This window comes from Rattus norvegicus, chromosome 4 (genome assembly GCF_036323735.1).
Source record: "Rattus norvegicus strain BN/NHsdMcwi chromosome 4, GRCr8, whole genome shotgun sequence".
In the NCBI taxonomy this organism is placed as follows: Eukaryota; Metazoa; Chordata; class Mammalia; order Rodentia; family Muridae; genus Rattus; species Rattus norvegicus.
The window spans coordinates 166,359,659-166,382,300 of record NC_086022.1 but is presented as its reverse complement, the minus strand read 5'-3'; the positions used below and the strand labels follow the sequence as shown (position 1 = coordinate 166,382,300).

The 22,642-nt window shown below is 39.1% G+C and overlaps 1 protein-coding gene and 1 pseudogene across 1 annotated transcript in view; one reads left to right on the top strand and one right to left on the bottom strand.

Annotated features, from left to right (window-relative positions):
* The window catches only part of Ly49s8 (Ly49 stimulatory receptor 8), an 85,798-nt gene that overhangs the window by 24,227 nt on the left and 38,929 nt on the right, over positions 1 to 22,642 (top strand). The gene's annotated exons all lie outside the window — the stretch shown is intronic.
* LOC108350824 (peptidyl-prolyl cis-trans isomerase D pseudogene) lies at positions 3,169 to 5,141 on the bottom strand (annotated as a pseudogene).

Genomic DNA, 22,642 nt, shown 5'->3' with positions numbered 1-22,642 from the left:
GACTTAGAAATAAAGATAGAATCACCTCAGAATAAATTACTAGAAAAAGCCTTCCAAACAAATGAACCTCTCTAGCTTCTCCTGCATGTGCTCTAACATATTCTCCTTTAAATCACATATTCTTAATTAGTGATTGTCATAGGTGCATGGTTGTTGGGCACCTAATGGAGCAAGAAAAACTACCAGCATCCATGGTCTCAACAAAGAAGTAATTTTATTTTTGTAGCACCTGTCACCTAACGAAAGTCATTCATTAGGAACTGAAGGCCCTCCACATCTTCCCAGGAATTTAGCTTTCTTGATCTTGTGCAGTTGCATATAGGTAACCACAGCTCCTGTGAGTTTGTGAGTGTGATAGCTATTTCATTTCCACATGTCAGCATTTCACAGAGCTTTTCTGCAATAGCTGGCTCTTGCTTTCTTCCTACTTCCTCTTCTATGCTATTCTCAGAGTCTTGGTGTTTGTGTTTGGGGAAGAGGTTTATCGCAATGGTCCCATACGACTGAGCACACATTCTGTTTCCACTTGGACTATGAACTGACCTACTTCACACCACTGACTACTGCTCACTAGAAGAGGAAGCTTCTTGACCCAGGTTGAGTATATCCCAGTATGGTAGTTTGAATATGCTTGACCTAGGGAATGGATAATTAGGAAGTGTGGCCTTGTTGGCGAATATGTTCCCTGGTTGGAGCAAGTGTGTCACTGTGGAGGTAGGCTTTGAGACCCTTTCCATAGTCATATGGAAGCCATTCTTCTCCTGTCTGCCTTTGGATCAAAATGAAATTTTGAAATTTTAGAAATTTTAGATCCTCCTTTGGTACCAGATCTGCCTGCATGCTGCCATACTCCTGTGTTAGTAATGGAGTGAACCTCTGAACCTATAAGCCAGTCCCGTTTAAATGTTGCATCTTTTTTTCTTGGAATTTTTTTTTGTTTTTGAGCTGGGGACTGAACCCAGGGCCTTGCGATCACTAGGCAAGCAATCTACCACTGAGCTAAATCCCCAACCCCTGGATATTTTTAATTTACATTTCAAATGTTGTGTCTTTTAAGTGTTGCATTGGTCATGATGTTTCTTCCCAAGCAATAAAACACTAACTAAACCAGAAGTTGGTATCAGAAGTAGTGTACTGTGACAGGCCTGACTATGCATTTGTTTGGAAGACTGTTGATTTGGGAGCTATGGTTTTGGAAAGCACTGGAATGTTTTAAGTGTGACATAATGGGCTTTCCTAGTAGGAATAGGGATGCCTTTGTTGCTGAGTTTGATTTGAAATGTGCATTCTTGGCCCAGGTGGTTTCAGTGGAAATGAATTTTTGTATGTGACCCAGAGACTGTTTTGTGGTATTGTGGTGAAGAATGTGGTTGCTCTTTTCACTTGCCCATAGAGTCTATATGAGGCTAATTTAAAGAGATTTATATTCACAGATCACATGATGGTTACAAAGAAGGAGACCAAAGTGTGTATATCTATCTCTTGAGAGGCTCTGCCAGAATCTGACAAATGTAGAGGTAGATGTTTGCAGTCAACCATTGGACTGAGTATGGGGTCCCTAATGAAGGAGTTAGAGAAAGGACTGAAGAAGCTGAAGGGCTTTGCAACCCTATACGAAGGACAACAATATCAAGCAAACAGAGCCCCCCCCCCAAGAGTCTCCAGGGGCTAAATCACTAATCAAAGGCTACACATGGAGGGACCTGTGGTTCCACCTGTGTATATAATAGTAGAGGCTGTCCTTGTTGGACATCAATGGGAGGAGGGGCCCATGGTCCTTTGAAGGCTCAATGCCCCAGTGTGGAGGAAAGCCAAGGTGGGAAGGCCTGAGGAAGTGGGTGGGGGTGGAGGTGTGGGAACACCCTTATAGAAGCAGGAGAGAAGGGAAACTGGAAAAGGGGATAAGATTTGAAATGTAGTTAAAAAAATATCCAGTAAAAGAAAAGATAAAAAATGTATTATACAAAATACAAAGGCAAAAAAAGAAGAATTTTATATTAAGTGCTGTGATGAAGAAAGTCTCAAAAAGCCACGCAGAGACTTTACTTATTGGTTTAGTCTCATGAAGAGCATTCTGATCTAGCATAGCAAGTTAAAAAAGAAAAAAAAATAATAAACTTCAAATAATAATAAAGAAGAACCAGAAAGTGAAATGGAGCTGAGTCCTGTTTTAAAGGAAAGAAGATTAATAAATTGGTGTTCTCAGGGCCAGATCCCACCCAGCTTAATTTATTGTTGTGTTTGCCACTGAATAAAGAATAGTTTATAAAGGGCACAGCTGGAGAAGTAATGCATGCCCTTTGGTGGAACATAGATATTCATAAGTGTATTCCAGATTGTGGAAAAAGGAGCTGTGAACTTAAAAGTTTGTTGCCGTCAACAAGGATGAAATAGGAGTCGGAGATCTGAAGACTGCTTTGATATACTGGACTTGGAGATGGCAAGTTCAGAGTTGCCTAGCTAGTTTTCTGTCTTTTTAGTCTAGTAATACCTGTATAAGGAATTTTGGAATGGTATTAAATGCTGGAGGTATATGATATCCTGTTTGATTTTTGTTTCATGACAGATTACAGTTAAGTGATTGAATCTCAGAAAAGTCTTAAAACTTTGGGCTTTTAACATTGTTGAGGCTGCTATAGAGTATATGGATTTTTTGATGATGGGTCAAATGCATCTTGCAGTATGATATGTTTAGGTATCTACCCCATAGACTCATGTATTTGAACAAAAGCTATAGAGGGTAAGGAATGGAAGATAGTCATTTAAATATCTTTGGACTATGGAGTGGTAGTATTAGGAAGTATGGCCATGGATCTGAGAAGCGACTCAAGGCCTGAGACCAGACATAAGACCAACTTTTCTGCTCCAAGTGACCTGCCTGGTGGACTCAGGACTCACAAAGGCAAAATTACTCTGGGACCAGGCACTTCCAGTTTCTAGCTGGGGCCCGAACCTTGCTGATCCAGTCCCACAACTCTCTGCTCCCAAACCCCATGGGTGAGAGAGCTCACCGCCCAGACAGGTGGGTATTCCTGCTCCTGCAGGGCAGGAGAGACCGTTAGCACTGTCCACCACTGCCCACATCCCTGGTTCAATAGGAAACCCTATAGGGCTTCTGGGAACAGGAAGATAGGGGTACTCCTCACTGTAGTCCAGACACCGCCTGGATCTGAAGGGACCCAATCAAACAGCTCCCTGCACCCAAATCCCGTGGGAGGGAGAGTAGACCTTCAGAGGGGGAGACAGGCCTGGGAAGCCAGAGGAGACTAATCTCTGCCCACATTTCTTTTTTTTTTCACTGTAATTTGTAACTTTATTAAGAAGGAACCAGTGTCCTTACTAAGTAAACATTTTTTTGCATACACTGCCTTCTCTTTATCTTTCTGTGCCTTTATCATTTGCTTGACTTTAAGCAATTTTTCCTGGATAGCTTTATCTCCTGGGGCTATCTCCTGCGCCTTCTTAAGATCAGCCAATGCTTGATCATATTCTTTCAATCCTTGCCATCCTTGTGCTTTTTGGTATAGTGCTTTAGTGTTTGAAGGGTTCATTTCAAGAGCCTCCAAACAACTGTCAGTTTCCACCTGCCAATTTGACATCTTCAATTCACAAGCACCAATATTCAGCACACAACTTAAGGCTATAGATTGCAGTCTGGATATATCTGCTTTCTCAATAACAGCCTTTGAACTATCCACGTACCTTAAAACCTTTGCATATTTTTAATAGCCATCTCGCAGCTCTGAGACTTGAAAAAAGTATTTCCAATGTTTTTTAAATCTTCATATATTAATAAAATTTTATCTATATCCTTTAAGTCTATGTCTGCATCCTCAGGGAAATCTGGATGACTATCCCCAGAGCTATCTTTGTGGAATCTTCCAGTCATCCCCTTCCTTCAATTCTCCACATTCTGCAATAACACAGAGTTTGGCAGGTTTTTCACCACTCACTTCTACATTTTCAAACATCCTTGCCACACCTAGTCCTTTTATTACTTGACCAAATACCACGTTTCCCATCCAAATGAGGAGTGGGAACTGTTGTGATAAAGAATTGAGAACCATTTTTATTGGGGCCTGCATTTGCCATGCTCAGCAAACCCTCCCGATCTTGCTTATAATGAAAATTCTCATTTTCAAATTTTTCACCATAAATACTTTCTCCACCTGTCCCATTCTGATTTCAGAATTCTTCACCTTGAATCATAAATTTCTTAATAATTCGGTGGAAAGGACATCCTTTAAAATGCAGAGGTTTTCCAGTTGTCGATCCAGTGCCCTTTTCTCCTGAACACAATGCACAAAAATTTTCTGCAGTTTTAGGAACAATAACTGCAAACAATTCTAAAACAATTCATCCAACTCGCTCCCTGCCGATGTCCACGTCAAAGAAGACTCGGGGGTTCTTGGAATTAGAAGGCTTGGCTGCTGGGGATGGATGGGACCTCTTCATTGCAGGCACTGGAAAGCAGGAAAGGAGTTCCTCATGCTCGAGACGGGTTCAAACTCTACTGCACGTCTATGTTATAAGCTGGGGACACGCTAAAGACCACATTTCTGATCCTAGAGGAAAATGCCTAGTGCCACTGTGCACTGGGTCCCGAGTGAAGGCAGGGCAGGGCCTTCTGCTTGCTGCACTCACGGAGAGCTGAAAGCTGGATTTGAGATATGACTTTAGGCCCGAAACCAGAGGCAAGACCAACTTTTCTGCTCCAAGTGACCATCCTGGTGGACTCAGTACTCACGCCCACAGGAACACGTGAAGACCAGTAGACAGAAACGACTACATACATGAAAGCAGAACAGTTTGTTCCCATAACTGGCTGAAAGAGAACAGGAAAACAGGTCTACAGCACTCCTGACACACAGGCCTAGAGCAGAACAAGGAAACACCAGAGACTATGTGATGGCAAGAGAAAAGCGCAAGAACACAAGCAACAGAAACCAAGACTACATGCCATCATCAGAGCCCAATTCTCCCACCAAAGCAAACACGGAATATCCAAACACACAAGAAAAGTTAAATCTAGATTTAAAATCACATTTGATCATGATGATGGAGGACTTCAAGAAAGACATAAAGAACTCCCTTAGAGAAATGTAGGAAAACATAAATAAACATGCAGAAGCTTTTAGAAAGGAAAGGCACAAATCCCTGAAAGAATTACAGGAATACACAATCAAACAGGTGAAGGAATTAAAAATGGAAATAGAAGCAATAAAGAAAGAACACAGGGAAACAGCCCTGGGTATAGAAAACCAAAGGAAGAGACAAGGAGCTGTGGATACAAGCTTCACCAACAGAATGCAAGAGATAGAAGAGAGAATCTCAGGAGCAGAAGATTCCATAGAAATCATCGACACAACTGTCAAAGATAATGTAAAACGGAAAACAATACTGGCCCAAAACATACAGGAAATCCAGGACTCAATAAGAAGATCGAACCTAAGGATAATAGGTATAGAAGAGAGTAAAGAATCCCAACTTAAAGGATCTGTAAATCTCTTCAAAAAATCATAGAAGAAAACTTCCCTAACCTAAAGAAAGAGATGCCCATAAACATACAAGAAGCCTATAGAACTCCACATAGATTGGACCAGAAAAGAAACTCCTCCCATTACATAATACTCAAAAGACCAATTGCACAAAACAAAGGAAGAATATTAAAAGCAGTAAGGGAAAAATGTCAAGTAACATATAAAGGCAGACCTATCAGAATTACACCAGACTTCTCACCAGAGACTATGAAAGCCAGAAGAAGATCCTGGACAGATGTCATAAAGACCCTAAGAGAACAAAATTGCCAGCCCAGGTTACTGTATCCAGCAAAGCTCTCAATTAAAGTGGATGGAGAAACCAGGATATTCCATGACAAAACCAAATTTACACAATATCTTTCTACAAATCCAGCACTACAAAGGAAAATAAATGGTAAAGCCCAACACAAGGAGGCAAGCTACAGCATAGACAAAGCAAGAAACTAATCAATTTTCAACAAAACAAAGAGAAGACAAGCACAAACATAATCTCACATCGAAACATGAATTTAACAGGAAGCAACAATCACTATTTCTTAATATCTCTCAACATCAATGGACTCAATTCCCCAATAAAAAGACACAGATTAGCACACTGGATATGCAATGAGGACCCAACATTTTGTTGCCTACAGGAAACACACCTCAGAGACAAAGATAGATGGTACCTCAGAGTAAAAGGCTGGAAAACAACTTTCCAAGCAAATGGTTGGAAGAAACAAGCTGAAGTAGCCATTCTAATATAGAATAAAATAGATTTTCAACCAAAAGTCATCAAAAAAGATAAGGAAGGACACTTCATATTCATCAAAGGAAAAATCCTCCAAGATGAACTCTCAATCCTATATATCTATGCTTCAAGTACAAGGGCACCTACATATATAAAAGAAACTTTACTAAAAGTCAAAGTACACATTGTACCTCACACACTAATAGTAGGAGATTTAAACACTCCACTCTTATCAATGGACAGACCATAGAAACAGAAATTAAACAGAGACACAGACAGACTAAGAGAAATCACGAACCAAATGGATTTAAAAGATATTTACAGAACATTCTATCCTAAAACAAAAGGATATGCCTTCTTCTCACCAACTCATGGTACTTTCTTCAAAATTGACCATATAATTGGTCATAAAACAGGCCTCAACAGATACAAAAAGATAGAAATGATGCCATGCATCCTATCAGACCACCACAGGCTAAAGCTGGTCTTCAATAACAGTAAGGAAAATGCCCACATATGCATGGAAGTTGAATAATGCTCTACTCAATGATAACCTGGTCAAGGAAGAAATAAAGAAAGAAATTAATGGAAATTTAATGAATTTAATGAAAATGAAGGTATAACAAACCCAAACTTATGGGACACAATGAAAGTTGTGCTAAGAGGAAAACTCATATCTGTGAGTGCCTGCAGAAAGAAACAGGAGAGAGCATATATCAGCAACTTGACAGCACACCTAAAAGCTCTAGAACAAAAAGAAACAAAAACACCCTGGAGGAGTAGAAGGCAAGAAATAATCAAACTCAGAGCTGAAATTAACCAAGTAGAAAAAAAAGGACAACGAATAAACAGAACCAAAAGCTAGATGTTTGAGAAAATCAACAAGATAGATAAACCCTTAGCAGACTAACCAGAGGACACAGAGAGTGTGTCCAAATTAAGAAAATCAGAAATGAAAAGGGAGACATAACAACAAAATAAGAGGAAATTAAAAAAGAATCAACAGATCCTACATCAAAAGCTTATATACAACAAAACATTAAAATCTGGAGGAAATGGACAATTTCCTAGACAGATGCCAGGTACCCAAGTTAAATCAGGAACAAATAAACCATTTAAACAACCCCATAACTTCTGAAGAAATAGAATGAGTCATTAAAAGTTTCCCAACCAAAAAGAGCCCAGGTCCAGATGGGTTCACTGTAGAATTCTATCAGACTTTCATAGGAGACCTTGTACAAACACTATCCAAACTATTCCACAAAATTGAAACAGATGGAGCACTACCGAATTCCTTCTATGAAGCCACAATTACTCTTATACCTAAACCACAGAAAGACCCAACAAAGAAAGAACTTCAGTCCAATTTCCCTTATGAATATCGATGCACGGATACTCAATAAAATTCTTATAAACTGAATCCAAGAGCACATCAAACAATCTTCCATCATGATCAAGTTGGCTTCATTCCAGGGATGCAGGGATGGTTTAATATATGGAAAACCATCAATGTAATCCACTATATAAACAAACTGAAAGATAAAAGCCACATGATCATTTCATTAGATGCTGAGAAATCATTTGACAAAATTCAACACTCCTTCATGGTAAAAGTCCTGGAAAGCAAAGGAATTCAAGGCCCATACCTAAACATAGTAAAGCCATATACAGCAAATCAGTCACTAACATTACACTAAATGGAGAGAAACTTGAAGCAATCCCACTAAAATCAGGGACTAGACAAGGCTGTCCACTCTCTCCCTACTTATTCAATATAGTTCTTGAAATCCTAGCCTGAGCAATCAGACAACAAAAGGAGATCAAATGGATACTGATTGGAACTGACGAAGTCAAAATATCACTATTTGCAGACCATATGATTGTATACTTAAGTGATCCCAAAAGTTCCATCAGAGAACTATTAAACCTGATAAACACCTTCAGCAAAGTGGCTGGGTATAAAATTAACTCAAATAAATCAGTAGCCTTCCTCTACACAAAAGAGAAACAAGCCGAGAAAGAAATTAGGGAAACGACACCCTTCATAATATTCCTAAATAATATAAAATACCTCGGTGCGACTGTAACCAAGCAAGTGAAAGATCTGTATGATAGGAAATTCAAGCCTCTGAAGAAAGAATTTGAATAAGATCTCAGAAGATGGAAAGATCTCCCATGCTCATGGATTGACAGGATTAATTTAGTAAAAATGGCCATTTTACCAAAAGCGATCTACAGATTCAATGCAATGCCCATCAAAATTCCAACCCAATTATTCATAGAGTTAGAGAGAACAATTTGCAAATTCATCTGGAATAACAAAAAACCCAGGATAGCTAAAACTATCCTCAACTATACGAGGAATTCCGGAGGAATCACTATCCTTGAACTCAAGCAGTATTACAGAGCAATAGTGATTAAAAACTGCATGGTATTGGTACAGAGACAGACATATAGACCTGTGGAATAGAATTGAAGACCCAGAAATGAACCCACACACCTATGGTCATTGGATTTTGGACAAAGGAGCCAAAACCATCCAATGGAAAAAAGATAGCATTTTTAGGAAACCGTGCTGGTTCAGTTGGAGGTCAGCATGTAGAAGAATGCAAATTGATCCCTTCTTATCACCATGTACAAAGCTTAAGTCCAAGTGGATCAAGGAGCTCCACATCAAACCAGACACACTCAAACTAATAGAAAAAAGTGGGCACTGGAAAAAATTTCCTGAACAACACACCAATGGCTTATGCTCTAAGGTCAAGATTCGCCAAATGGGACCTCATAAAACTGCAAAGCTTCTGTAAGGCAAAGGACACTGTGGTTAGGAGAAAATGGCAACCAACAGATTGGGAAAAGATCTTTACCAATCCTACAACTGATAGAGGACTTATATCCAAAATATACAATGAACTGAAGAAGTTAGACTGCAGGGAGACAGACACCTCTATTAAAAAATGGGGTTCAGAGCTAAACAATGAAATCACAGCTGAGGAATGCCGAATGGCTGAGAAACACCTAAAGAAATGTTCAACATCTTTAGTCATAAGGGAAATGCAAATCAAAACAACATTGAGATTCCACGTGACACTAATCAGAATGGCTAAGATCAAAAACTCAGGTGACAGCAGATGCTGGCTAGGATGTGGAGAAAGAGCAACAGTCCTCCATTATTGGTGGGATTTCAGACTGGGACAACCATTCTGCAAATCAGTCTGGAGGTTCCTCAGAAAATTGGACATTGAACTACCTGAGGACCCAGCTATACCTCTCTTGGGCATATACCCAAAAGATGCCCCATCATATAACAAAGACACATGCTCCACTATGTTCATAGCAGCCTTATTTATAATAGCCAGAAGCTGGAAAGAACCCAGATGCCCTTCAACTGAGGAATGGATGCACAAAATATGGTACATCTAAACAATGGAATACTATTCAGCTATTAAAAACAATGTAGAGCGCTTACCTAGGAAGCGCAAGGCCCTGGGTTCAGTCCCCAGCTCCAAAAAAAAAAAAAACAAAAAACAAAAAAAAACAAAAAAAAACAACAACAACAAAAAAAAAACAATGACTTCATGACATTCTTAGGCAGATGAATCAAGACAGAAAATGTCTTCCTGAGTGAGGTAACCCAATCACAAAAGAACAAATATGGTATGCACTTACTGATAAGTGGATATTAGCCCAAAAGTTCAAATTGCCCAAAATACAATCCACAGACTACATGAAGCTCAAGAAGTGGGATGACCAAAGTGTGTATGCGACAGTCCTTCCTAAAAGGAGAACAAAAGTATTCATAGGAGAAGATATGGAGACAAAGTTTGGAGAAGAGATTGAAGCCCCACCTGGAGATTCAGCTCATAGACACACAGCCAGCAAACCCAGACAATATTGCTGATGCCAAGAAGTGCATGCTTACAGGAGACTGATATATCTGTCTCCAGAGAGTCTCTTCCAGAGCATGTCAAATGCAGAGGTGAATGCTAACAGCCAACCATTAAAGTGAGAACAGTGTCCTCATCAGAGGACTTAGAGAAAGAATTGAAGGAGCTGAAGGGGTATTTAACTACATAAGAACAACAATACCAACAACCAGAGCTTCCAGAGATTAAACCACCTCCCAAAAAGTACACATGGACTGACCCATGGGTCCAGCTACATATGTAGGAGAGGATGGCCTTATTGGGCACCAATGGGAGGAGAAGCCCTTGGTCCTGCCAAAGCTGGATCCCCAATGTAGGGTAATGTCAAGGAATGGAGCAGGAAATGGTGGTTGGTTGGTGGAGGGCACCCTTACAGATGAAGTGGGTGGGGTGTATGTTATAGGGGGTTTATGAATGGGAAACCTTATTCTTTAATTTTTTTTAAAGTCCAGCCTTTATCCTCCTCTAGGTCTGCCTTCTGACTGACTGTTCTCATCCCATACCTCCTCCCCAAGTCTCCAAGTGAATGACCCCCATCTACCTCCCACCACCCCACCAGACTTCCTCACTCCCCGGGGCCTCAAGTCTCTCTAGGGTTTGATGCATCGTCTCTCACTGAGGCCAGACCAGGCAGTCCTCTGCTGTATATGTGTCTGGGGCCTCTTATTACCTGGTATATGCTGCCTGGTTGGTGGCTCAGTGTCTGAAAGATCTTGGGGGTCATAGTTGAGACTACTGGTCTTCATATGAGGCCACCTCTTCCTCAGGATCTTTCAGGTTTTCTCAATTCAACCACAGGGATTCCAGTCCACTGGTTAGGTGGAAGTATTTGCATCTGACTCTTTCAACTACATGTTAAAGTTTTATTTTTTAATTAGATTTTTTCCATAGACTATATTTTATCCGGTTCCATCTCCATAAATACTCTTTCTTCCTTCCCACCTTTGTGCCCACTCAACTTCATATTACTTCTCTCTCTCTCTCTCCAAAGCAACAACAACAATAACAAAACAACAAAAGATAAAATAAAACCAACCAAGCAAGCAAGCAAAAACCAAGTAAGAAAAAAATTACCCCCAAACAGACAAACACACAAACACACCACATATAAAACAAAACAAGGCAAAAAAACTCCAAACGACCTAGAAAACATGGAGTGTGTTTTGGGTTAGTCAACTGTAGGCTTACTAACTCCTTGGTTTTCATAAGATGTTCTATACATCCTTAGTTTTGGTTACCACATCCTTTATTTTCTCCTTTTCCTTATTTTCCAATACTCATCCACCTTTGTACTAGAATCCCCAGAATATCCCTTCTGCCTTCATAGCATGTTTTTAGTGTATTTGCTGATTGTTGATTTTTTTAAATACAAACTTTAGGAAACCACCTCATAATTCTGTTTGCACTTTCATAAATTTCTTATTTACTTTATGTTATGTTGATTTTTCTGTAATTTAAAAATATAATTTTTTTATTATTTTGTTGTTATTTTGAGTTAGGAATTCATCTTCCCAAGGCTGTTCTTGATCCTTATATCTCCATCTCCCTGAGGTTTTAATTACAAGTAGACATATCTGGCCCATCAATTATCACTTGGAAGATGTCCATCATACTTATTTTACATGTGATAATTTTTAATCCTACTGTCTGTTTTTATATGTGTGTGTGTATGTGTGTGTGTCTTTCATGTACTGTTTCTGTTGTCTTTTGTTCATGATGTTCACTGAGTTTCTTGTTCAGCAGCTACAAAAAATATCTGAAGCATGTACCCACAGCAATAATTTTCATAGGAATCTGAGAAAGACATTCAGTGACTTGGAACATGACTGGTCTAGTTCTGGTTTACTTATATTGTAAATGTGGCCCTGTCAGTGTTGACAGCTAGGTTCTAAATCTTCACAAAAATATCTTCCTTTCTCTCTTTGAGAGACACTCTTAAGGAGACTGACACAAAAGTATCCAGAGAACAGACAGCTTTATAAGATGAATTAACAGAGATTATTAATATTGTTATTGATTTTATTTTTTTTTCATATGAAGCATCCTTTCACACAGACTAGCCCTACTCTTTATGGCTCTGTCTCCTGAGCACTTGGATTTCTGGTATTTGACACTGTGACTACAACAGAGTTAACAAATTTATTTGTAGCCTATAGAAGTACAGAGAGTCAGAGATAATCAAATGGTAAGAATTGGAGTGTGGTGACAGAGGAAGAGAAGATGCCTGCGTCCCAGTTAAAAGATCTGTGTGGATCTTGACTGTGCTACATACAGAATTATTACCTGATGATGGTGTTGTTACTAGGGCTAGACATGAGGTTTGAGTAAGGGAATCCAGTGGTCAGAGGTTTCCTGTGGCCACCACAAACATTTTCTCCAGAGACACTGTCTCATGAAGCCTAATAATAATAATGGTAATATAAAAATACTAAGTTGCCCAGAAGTATTTTCTAGTGTTAAGCAAAATTTTATGTCATCACACTAAAATGATAAAGCCTCAAAAATCTCAGTATAGATCTGCTAATATCAATAACCCATAACTTTTAATCATAACCCATATTCATAATTATCAATTTTCTGGATCTTTTTCAGGGTCATGCAGTGCATTTACTTGTAATGTCCTTTTGTTCTGAAATGATTTGTCCCATTGTTTGTTCATTTAATATTTTGAAAGTTTCATTTTTAATAATCCAGTCTTAAGGTTAGGGTCAGCATGTAATAAAATGAACCTATTGTACACTATGAGATATATGAATTTAACAAATATGTACACCTTTTCAAGCATAATTGTGCAAACTAGTTTTATGTTAACTGTCAGAAGGCAAGATGAGAGAATCTTAACTGAGAAATTGCTTCAATAACAAGGCTGTTAGCAAGCTTGTAGTGCATTTCTTTAACTGCTGACTGATGTGGGAGAGCCCAGCCTATTGTGGGTATCACTCCTGGAATGGTGGTGTTGCGTATGGTAAGAAAGTAGGCTGAGCAAATTATGGGAAGCCAGACAGTAAACTGCACTCCTTCCTTACATCTGCATCAGACTGTGCTGACCAGCTTTTGCCCAGAGTTGCTCTTGCCCTGACTTTTCTCAATTGTGGATGGTGATGTAGAAGTTAAGCAAATAAATTCTGTCTTTCACAACCTGGTTTGTTCCATGGTGTTTTATCACAGCAATAGAAACCATCAAACTAAAATAGCAATTTTGTTACCCCTTTAATTTCTTTTCTGCACATTTACCCACACCCGGCCCTGAACAAGAAGACACGTGCTCTCTTGTACTGTAAATGAGTTTGGCCTAGTGCAAAGTGGCTTGTTCTATGTACAGATTTGTGATTGGCTTTGTATTTCCCTGCGTCTTTCCCTATTATTGTTGTCCCTGTGATGTTTTCATTAACTCAAGCTTATTTTGTACGTCAGGGTTTCATTTTCCTTCTTAGAAAGCTCTTTTAGGTTGCACAAATATTCTACAATATTTCTCCACTCACATATGAACAAATGAGTTTCTAAATTTTAACAATTATGAATTTTTGGCAATTATTAAAGTTGTCATTTATTTATGTGCAAGTCACTATGTAAACATGCATTTTATTTCATTTTAGTAATTATCTTTTCTGACCTGTTGTCTGTTGGGTTCTTTCTTCCATTTGCCCGTATTCAACATTCACACATGATTTTTTTCTTTGTACTTATGAGAATTTTTTTTGGCTATCTAATGTGCATTTCCATTCCAAATATATTTTACCTGTTCTGTCTCTGCTCCCGAAAACACTGATTTAATTCATCTTCCTTGTTTCTTTTACATTCCTACATAAGCTAAACATGAATATTAGATTTCTTCTCATCTTAAGGCACTGACATATTTTGCTAAAGACTGATCCCTTTGAAGTCTCAGTCCCATGTATTTAAGGTGGGTTTCATTCTTTCCTTCTTTGACAGAACCTCATTTACTGATACCAGCCTCAAAATTGCTGTGTATTGAAGGTTAGCCTTGCACCTTGAATCCTCCTACCTTCATCTCCTCAATCCTGGGAATACACATGTGTCCCACTAGGCCTGTATGGATTTAATGTTGAGGAACTCCATTTTGAGACATTCTTTTGTCAGAGTTCTCTACTGGGGATAAAACTGGTTGCAATCTCTAACAATCTGAGCTTTGATCCAAACCCTGATAATATGTCAGCATGAGTAAAAATCTGATTTATGTTGATTTTTACAAGAAGATCTTATTTATTACATAATTATTTTGTAACTTCTGCTTTTGCTACATAGCTCTAGCTATGTAGAACACATGGTCTTCCTGTTTCAGCTTTTAGCTAATTTGCTCTGTGTTCTAATTTATTTTTTTAGATTTTGCAGCATTTAACATTTTTTAAAGAAGGGTATTTATCTCCTGTAATATACCACCCTGTAGATTACCATGTTTCTGTGAAAGCCCTTAGCTAGGATGTAGGGAAGGGGAAAGGATAGAAAAGTCCAAAATTTTAGTGATAATCCTTCATCTGTTATTGACTTTCAAATCTTCCCTTTGTTCTTAAAACTTGGACATCTGAGACCATGTCCTCCTGTGTGTCCCACACATCTGTTTTTACTTTTATCCTAGTACTTTTATTCACAAGATATAAGTGGGAGAGTGAGTTCACCATACAGTAATTCCCTGAAAATACTGAAAATCAGTTTTCCCTGATGGCCAAAAATTGTAAGTATGAAATAAGATGGAGATTTTGTTGTGACAAGGAGACCATCTTTTTTAATGTGCTTAGGGAAAATCACTTTAGTGATGAACTTATGATAATAGTTACATATTCTGTCTACATGGGTGAATAGAATTTTTAAATCATGACTTATTTCAGTTCAAAATTCTCCAGTTGTCCATTGTTTTTGTTCTCTAGTGCCTTTAACATAATGAAATACAATGTAAAGGAAGGTGCATGTATGTTCTTGACTAAAACAAGACTAGACAATATTAATTGTGGTAATTCATACAGCTGTATTTGTGGGAAGAAATTTTGGATAAACTCCTTGATTGACTCTCCAGTAAGTGTTAAAGGTACAAAAATGAAATGTCCTGATTCTCATTTGTTTCCTGTAATACTTCATGACTCCTTAAAATACATGTTTTTATTATACAATTTAGTCTGCTGTGCAAACAGAGACATTCTCAAAGATTTTGGGAATGTTCTCTGGAATCAGACTTGACCAAGCATAAGACATCTTCCTTCCCAGTGGAGACAAGACCGATCTTCTCTGGTGCATGGAAAGGCTTTGCCCCATAGCCTGGAGAAATCTGTTCTGTTTGCTTAAGCTCCCATAGAACTAAATAAAGAACCCTAGTAAGCGGCCTGTATTTCTTTTTTATTGTTATTTTAATTATTTACATTTCAAATTTTATCCCCCTTCTCAGTTTACCCTCCATAAACCCCTTCTCACCTCACCTGTCCCCACTGCTTCTATGAGGGCGATCCTCCCACTCTCTCTCAACTCAGTGCCCTAACATTCTGCTATGCTGGGGCATAAAGCCTCCACAGGTCCAAGGGGCTCCTCTCCCACTGATGCCAGATAAGGTAATCCTCTGCTACATATGCAGCTGGAGCCATAGGTTTCTCCATGTGTTCACTGTAGTTGGTAGTTTAGTGCCGGAGAGCTCTGGCTGGGTTTTGTTGTTGATATTGTTCTTCCTGTGGGATTGCTAACTTCTTCAGTTCCTTCATTCCTTCCCAAAACTCCTCTATCCAGGTCCCTGTGTTTAGTCCAGTGTATGGCTCCATGTGTCATCATCTGTATTGGTCAGGCTCTGGTAGAGAGCTTTTGAGGGGACAGCTATACCAGGCTCCTGTCAGCAAGCACTTGTTCGTATCAGCAATAGTGTCTAGGTTTGGTATCTGCAGATGAGATGGAATCCTTGGTGTTTTCTGTATGGTGTTTCCTTCAGTGTATGCTCTACTTTTTGTTCCTGCATTTACTTTTAACAGGATCAATTCCAGATTAATATTTTTGAGGTGGGTGGGTAGCCCCATCCTTCATTCAGGGATGTGCCTATCCACTAAATATGTTCTCTACAGGTTCTCTCTCCCTTTTTTGAGAATTTCGGCTAATGCCATCCCTATCAGATCCTGGGAATCTGGCATCTGGGACTATTTAGTGGCTACTCCCAGTTCCCCATCCCCCACTGCTACATGCATTCGTTCAATTTCCTCACCCTCTGTACTCCAACCCAGTTTTTACCCACACCTTATCCTGCCTTCCTTTTTCCTCTCCCACTCCTCTCCCTCCCAGACTCCTCTTTCCCTTTACCTCTTAGATTATTTTCTTTCCCCTTCTGAGTAGAACGGAAGCATCCACACTTTGGTCTTCCTTCTTCTTGGATTTCATATGGTCATATGGTTTGTAAGTTTTATTGTGGATATTCTGAGCTTTTATCTTTTCCTTTTTTGATACCATCCACTAATCAGTTAGTGCATATAATGTGTATGTTTTGTAACTGGGTTACATCACTCAGGATGATATTTTATCTCATTATGAGTAAAATAATTCATCTCAATTGAAAGCACACTTAGGAGGTAAAATTTAGCCCTTCACATCCGATCTTCCCTGCTTGCTGAGTCCTCTGGAGTAAGCCAAGCTACCCTGGCCAGCCTCCTATACCAGGTACAACTAGGATTCCCCACCTACTACCTTGCCCACCTTCATCAAAACTGTGGCTTCTGAACCACACAGACCGGCAGATCCTGAACCATACAAACCTGTGGATCCAGAATCATACATGACAAGGATATCCATCAGAGACTAGCCAAACCAGGAACATCTTTTTTAGAAAGAGCAGAATCATTAAAGAAAGATAGGAATTGAAGCCATAAAGAAAACAGAAATTTAGAGCATCCTGGAAATGGAAAACCTAGTGAAGAGAACAGGAACAACAGATACAATTATCAACAATAGAGTACAGGTGATGGACAAGAGAATCTCACATGTAGAAAATACAGTAGAAGAAATTGAGACACCAGGAAAAAGAAAATGTTAACTCTAAGAAATTCCTGACACAAAATATAGAGAAATCTGGGACACCATGGAGAGAACTAACCTAAGAATAAATGGAATCGAAAAAGGTTAAGAGTCCCAGCTCCAAGGCCCAGAAAATATTTTCAAAAAATCAGGGGAAAAATTCCCCAATAAGAAAGGGATACCTATAAGAGATAGATATTACCTCAGAATAAACGGATGAAAAAAAAAGTTTTCTATGCAAATGGATCAAAAAAGCAAGCGGTAGTAGCCATTCTAACATCTAATGAAATAGACATTCAGACAAGATTAATAAAAAGAGATATGGAATTACACTTTGCTCTCATCTAAGGAAAAATTTACCAGGATGATATCTCAATTCTGTAAAATACACCCCAAATACAAGGGCACCAGTATGTGTAAAAGAAACTTTGCTAATGTATGAATCCCAATTTGAAACCTACACATTAATATTGGGAGACTTCAAGACCCAGCCCTCATCAATTTATAGGTCTTCCAGACAAAAACTAAACAGATAAATAAAGAAATTAACAGACATTATGAATAAAATGGTCTTAACAGTCAACTATAGAATATTCCACTCAAACACAAAATACAATACCTTTTTCTCAGCACCTCATGGATCCTTTTCCAAAGTTGACCACATAGCTACAAAGCAAACATCAGCAAATACATGAAAATTGAAATAATACCTTGTATCTTATCAATCATGAATTAAAGCTGTATGTCAGCAGAAGAAACACCAGAAAGTTGATACATTCTTTTTTAACAAAGTTTTTTATTAGATATATTTCTTTAGTTACATTTCAAATGTTATTCCCCTTCCTGCTTTCCTGTCCATAAGCTCCCATCCCCCCATGCAGGTATTCACCATATACATCCCCTTATTGCCCCCCATATTCCCCTGCACTGGAGGTCCAAACTTGGCAGGATCAAGGGCTTACCCTTCCACTGGTGCACCAACAAGGCTATTCTCTGCTACATATGGAGTTGGAGTCCTGGGTCAGTCCATGTATAGTCTTTTGTTAGTGGTCTAGTCCCTGGAAGCTCTAGTTGGTTGGCATGGTTGTTTTTATGGGGTTACAAGCTCCTTTACCTCTTTCAATACTTCCTCTAATTCCCCACAAGGGGTCCTATTCTCAGTTTGGTGGTTTGCTGCTACATTGACCTCTGTATTGTACATGCTCTGGATATGTCTCTCAGGAGAGATCTATATCCAGTTCCTTTCAGCATGCATTTTTTAGCTTCATTAATCTTATCTAGTTTTGGTGGCTGTATATATGTGGGCCACAAGTGGAGCAGGCTCTGAATGGCCATTCCTTGAATCACTGCTCTAAATTTTGTTTCCATTTCCCCTCCTATGGATATTTTTCCCCTTTTAAGAATGAATCTTCTTTTTTGTAGCACCTATCACCTAACAACAGAAATTGATTAAGGGCAGAGGATCCTCCTTGTCCAAGTAGGAATTTGGTGGTCTTGATCTTGTGTAGTTGCATATAGGTAACTACAGCTGATGTGAGTTCATTAACTAGGTCATCTTCACATGTCAGCATTTCACAGAGCTTTTCTGCATGAGCTGTCTCTTACTTTCTTTCTACTTCCTATTCCCTGCTAGTCTCTGAGTTTTGGTGGTTGTGTTTGGGGTAGAGGGTTATGATAATTGCCCTATAGTGTTGAGCATTATTTCCTACTGGGACTTTGACCAGTCCTGTTGCTTGGTACTGACTGTTGCCTTCTACAAGATGAAGCTTATTGTCCAAGACTCAGTGTATATCAGTATGGTAGTTTGAATATGTTTGCCCCAGGGAGTGGCTTATTAGAGTGTGTGGCCTTGTTGTAGAAGTGTGCCCTGGTTGGAGCAAGTGTATCAATGTTGAAATGGACTTTGAGAAATTTCCCTTAGCCATGCAGAAGTCAAATTTCTCTAGTCTGTCTTTGCATCAAGATGTAGAACTTTCAGCACCTCCTCCGGTCCCACATCTGCCTGGATGCTGCTGCATTCCTACCTTGATAATGGAATGAATCTCTGAACATATAAGCCAGTCTGAATTAAATATTGTCCCTTATAAAAGATGCCTTCTTCATGATGTTTCTTTCCAGTAGTAAAAACCCTAAGACAGAAGTTGGTATCAGGAATAGGGCATTGCTGTGATAGGAATGAAGATGGTTTTCTTTGGAAGAGTGTAGATTTGAGGGATGGGGATTTCAGAAGTAGTGGAATGTTTTAAGCAGGGCTTAATAGACTATCCTACTAGTAATATGGAAGACTGGTTTTTCGGGTTTTTTTTTTTGTTTGTTTGTTTGGTTTTGCTGAGAGTGATTTGAACTGTGAAGACTTGGTCTAAGAGGTATTGGTGGAGAAGAATTTTAGTATATGGCCCAGAGACTGTTTTGTGATATTGTAGTGAAGAATGTGACTGCTTTTTGCCCATGTCCATAGTGTCTAACTGAGGCTAAGTTAAAGAGATTAATATTAATTGATTCGATGAAGGAAGTTACACACACACACACACACACACACACACACACACACACACAGAGAGAGAGAAGAGGCTTTATTCTCTGGTTTAGTCTCATGAAGAGAATTCTGATCAAGCAAGAAAAAAATAAAAGGCAAAAAAAACGAAGTGTGTGGTTCAAGGAACAATAAAAGGACAGGAGGAAGTAAAATGGATCTGCAGCCTGGTCTGAGGAGATAAAGAGATTAAGTGAGTGGTGCTCTCAGGGCCAGTTCCCATTTAGCTAAGGTTGTTGTTATTTTTGCCATTGAACAGGGAATAGTTTGGACTTTTAATATGGAATGAACTACAGTCTAGAAACCGAGGGCACACTTGTGATCTAGATCTTGAGCCTGAAAGATACACACTTTTTATCTACATCTTGAGGAACAGGGTCCATGGAAAGCTTAGGACCAGGCTTGGTGGTACACCCACCTTTAATCTCAGAAGACTACCAGCCAGGGAAAGAACAAGTTCTAGGTTTAGAAAAGTTTATGTCCAGGCATGGTGGTATATGCCTTTATCCTAAGCATTCAGGGTGCAAAGTCATGTAGATCTCTGAGTTAAAGGTCAATCTACAGAGCAAGTTTCAGAATAGTCAAGCTCACGCAGTGATGGAGTTGGAAAATACAGAGTATGTAATCAAATAAAGAGGAGGGACATGTTCTAGCACCACATAGTAGTTGAACTGGGTAGCTTCAGCCATATGGATGTGGCTATAGAATAAAGAATAAAAGAAACTACTGGAATACTTGATGCTGGGTAGGTGGACCTAAGAAAACAGAAGTGATTAAGAAGAAATTCACATCACTGTGATGAAATCTGGGAAGAAATCTCTTAGTGCACAAAGAAGCTGTGTTTGAGAGTGCCAAGGTTGTATTTCATGATGCAGATGGATTTGGTAATGTGTAAGAATCACCCAGGCAATACTGGTTTTGAAGATAAGAAGTGTTCACGGAGAGCAGCTGAGACTTGGCCCTATAAGAGACCAAAGAAGGCCATTGGTACACGGTGCATCATTTGTTGCAGTTGATGGCAGAGGTCCTAAAAAGAAACAGTGGTTTGGCACCATAAACAGAGTCTATGAGAGGCTATTGGAGAGGCCAGCAGAAGACCCTAGAACATTGAAGATGCAAGAATCATGGGATGCCTACCAAGAACAGCAGCAACAGCAGAGTGGAGTCAACCACAACCTATAATGCTACGAAGGGTAGCAAGCCCTCTGAAGGTACACATAAAATCACAAGTGGATCCCAGATATTGGAACAAGCTGTGAGTTAAAGAAAACTGCTAACAGGGGTTGGAACCAGCCCAGGAGAAAGAAGACTGTTGTAGTCAACAAAGATGAAAAGGGACTCAGAGTTCTGAAGAATGCTTTGTTATCAGACAAGGAGATGCAGAACTTGGATTGCCTAGCTAATTTCCTATCTTGCTTTAGTCTAGTATTTCCTGTATATAGAACTTTGGAAAGGTATTACATGTCCTGTTATGTCAAAGGTATGTGATCAGTTGTTTGATTTTGATTTTATAGGAGATACTTTTAAGTGATTGAATCTCAGAGAAGACTTTGAACTTTTAACATTGTTGAGACTGCTATAGACAATGGGGACTTTTGATGTTAGACAAATGCATTTTGCATTATGCTATGCTTATGTATGTCTGTCCCTCATAGACTCATGAGTTTGGAGACTAAGGAGTGGGGGTGTACTTTAAGGTCCTTCTCCTAGCCACGTGGAACCCAATATTCTCCTGTCTGCCTATTGATGAAGATGTAGAACTTTTGGTTCCTCCTCCAGCCTGGATGTTGCCATGCTCCCATCTTGATAATGGACCTGTAAGCCAATCCCAATTAAATGTTTTCCCTTATAAGATGTGCTTGATCATGGTGTCTTCGTAAACCTGAAACCTTTACCAGGTCTGGGCAATAAAAATAAATGATGAATAATGGAATTGTCCACATGACTGTGTAACAAGAATTATAGAATATTCTGCCCTAGCGTCCGTGGTCTCTCCAGTTATGTGCTTTTCACTTAGTTAGAATTTAAAACATGACATCCCTCATGTGGTGTTTCAAATCCTTTTACAAAGCAATTACTTAACCTCTCACAATGGTTCCACTGGATATACTCTGCTTTTCACGTATTTACCTAGGTATGGTAGGAGTAATGTCATTGATACATTTTCTCCTACCAACAGGCTACAATGCACCTTTGACCCTTTGAAAGCTAGCCAATGGAAAGATGTTTCCTGATTAATTTGAGATTAAATCTTTATGTCTTGGTGCCACATTGTTCTGTGTCTTTAGCAATTGGGTGTTACCATGTAGCTGTGGTGAATAAGCAAATCTAGAGGCAATAGCCTATGCTGAGTGGGAGACCTCTGTGGACCCTGCCTTGCACTTCAATTTTCATTTAATAACTCATGCTTCTGTGGTTTAATTCTTCTTAACAGTCATATTTTAATTTTATGTTTTTAGATGTTTGAATACAGAGTTTCTCTGTGTAGTCCTGATTGTGCTGAAACTTACTCTGTAGACCATGTTGACCACAGTGTCAGAGATATGCCTGTCTTCAACCCTGAGTACTAAGATAGAAGGCAGGTAATACCCCACACCCAGGTCTATTTTGGTCTTCTATTTGCATTTTTCATAGACTATGTTGTGATAAGTTTTTCCAACCCCACACCCTCCTAGATCCTCCCCAACTTTCTTACCCACCAAATTTCATGTTCTTTCTCTCTCGTAATGAACAAAAACAACACAAAATGTGAAAATGAAACAAGGAAACAAACTAAGAACACAAAATAAAGCAAATATTGGAAAAAAAAACCTACAGCAAACAAAAAACACAACCCACCTTAGAAACTTGGAGTTTCTTTTGTGTTGTCAATTATGACCTTACTAACTAGTCAGTTGCCATAAGGTATTTTCATATA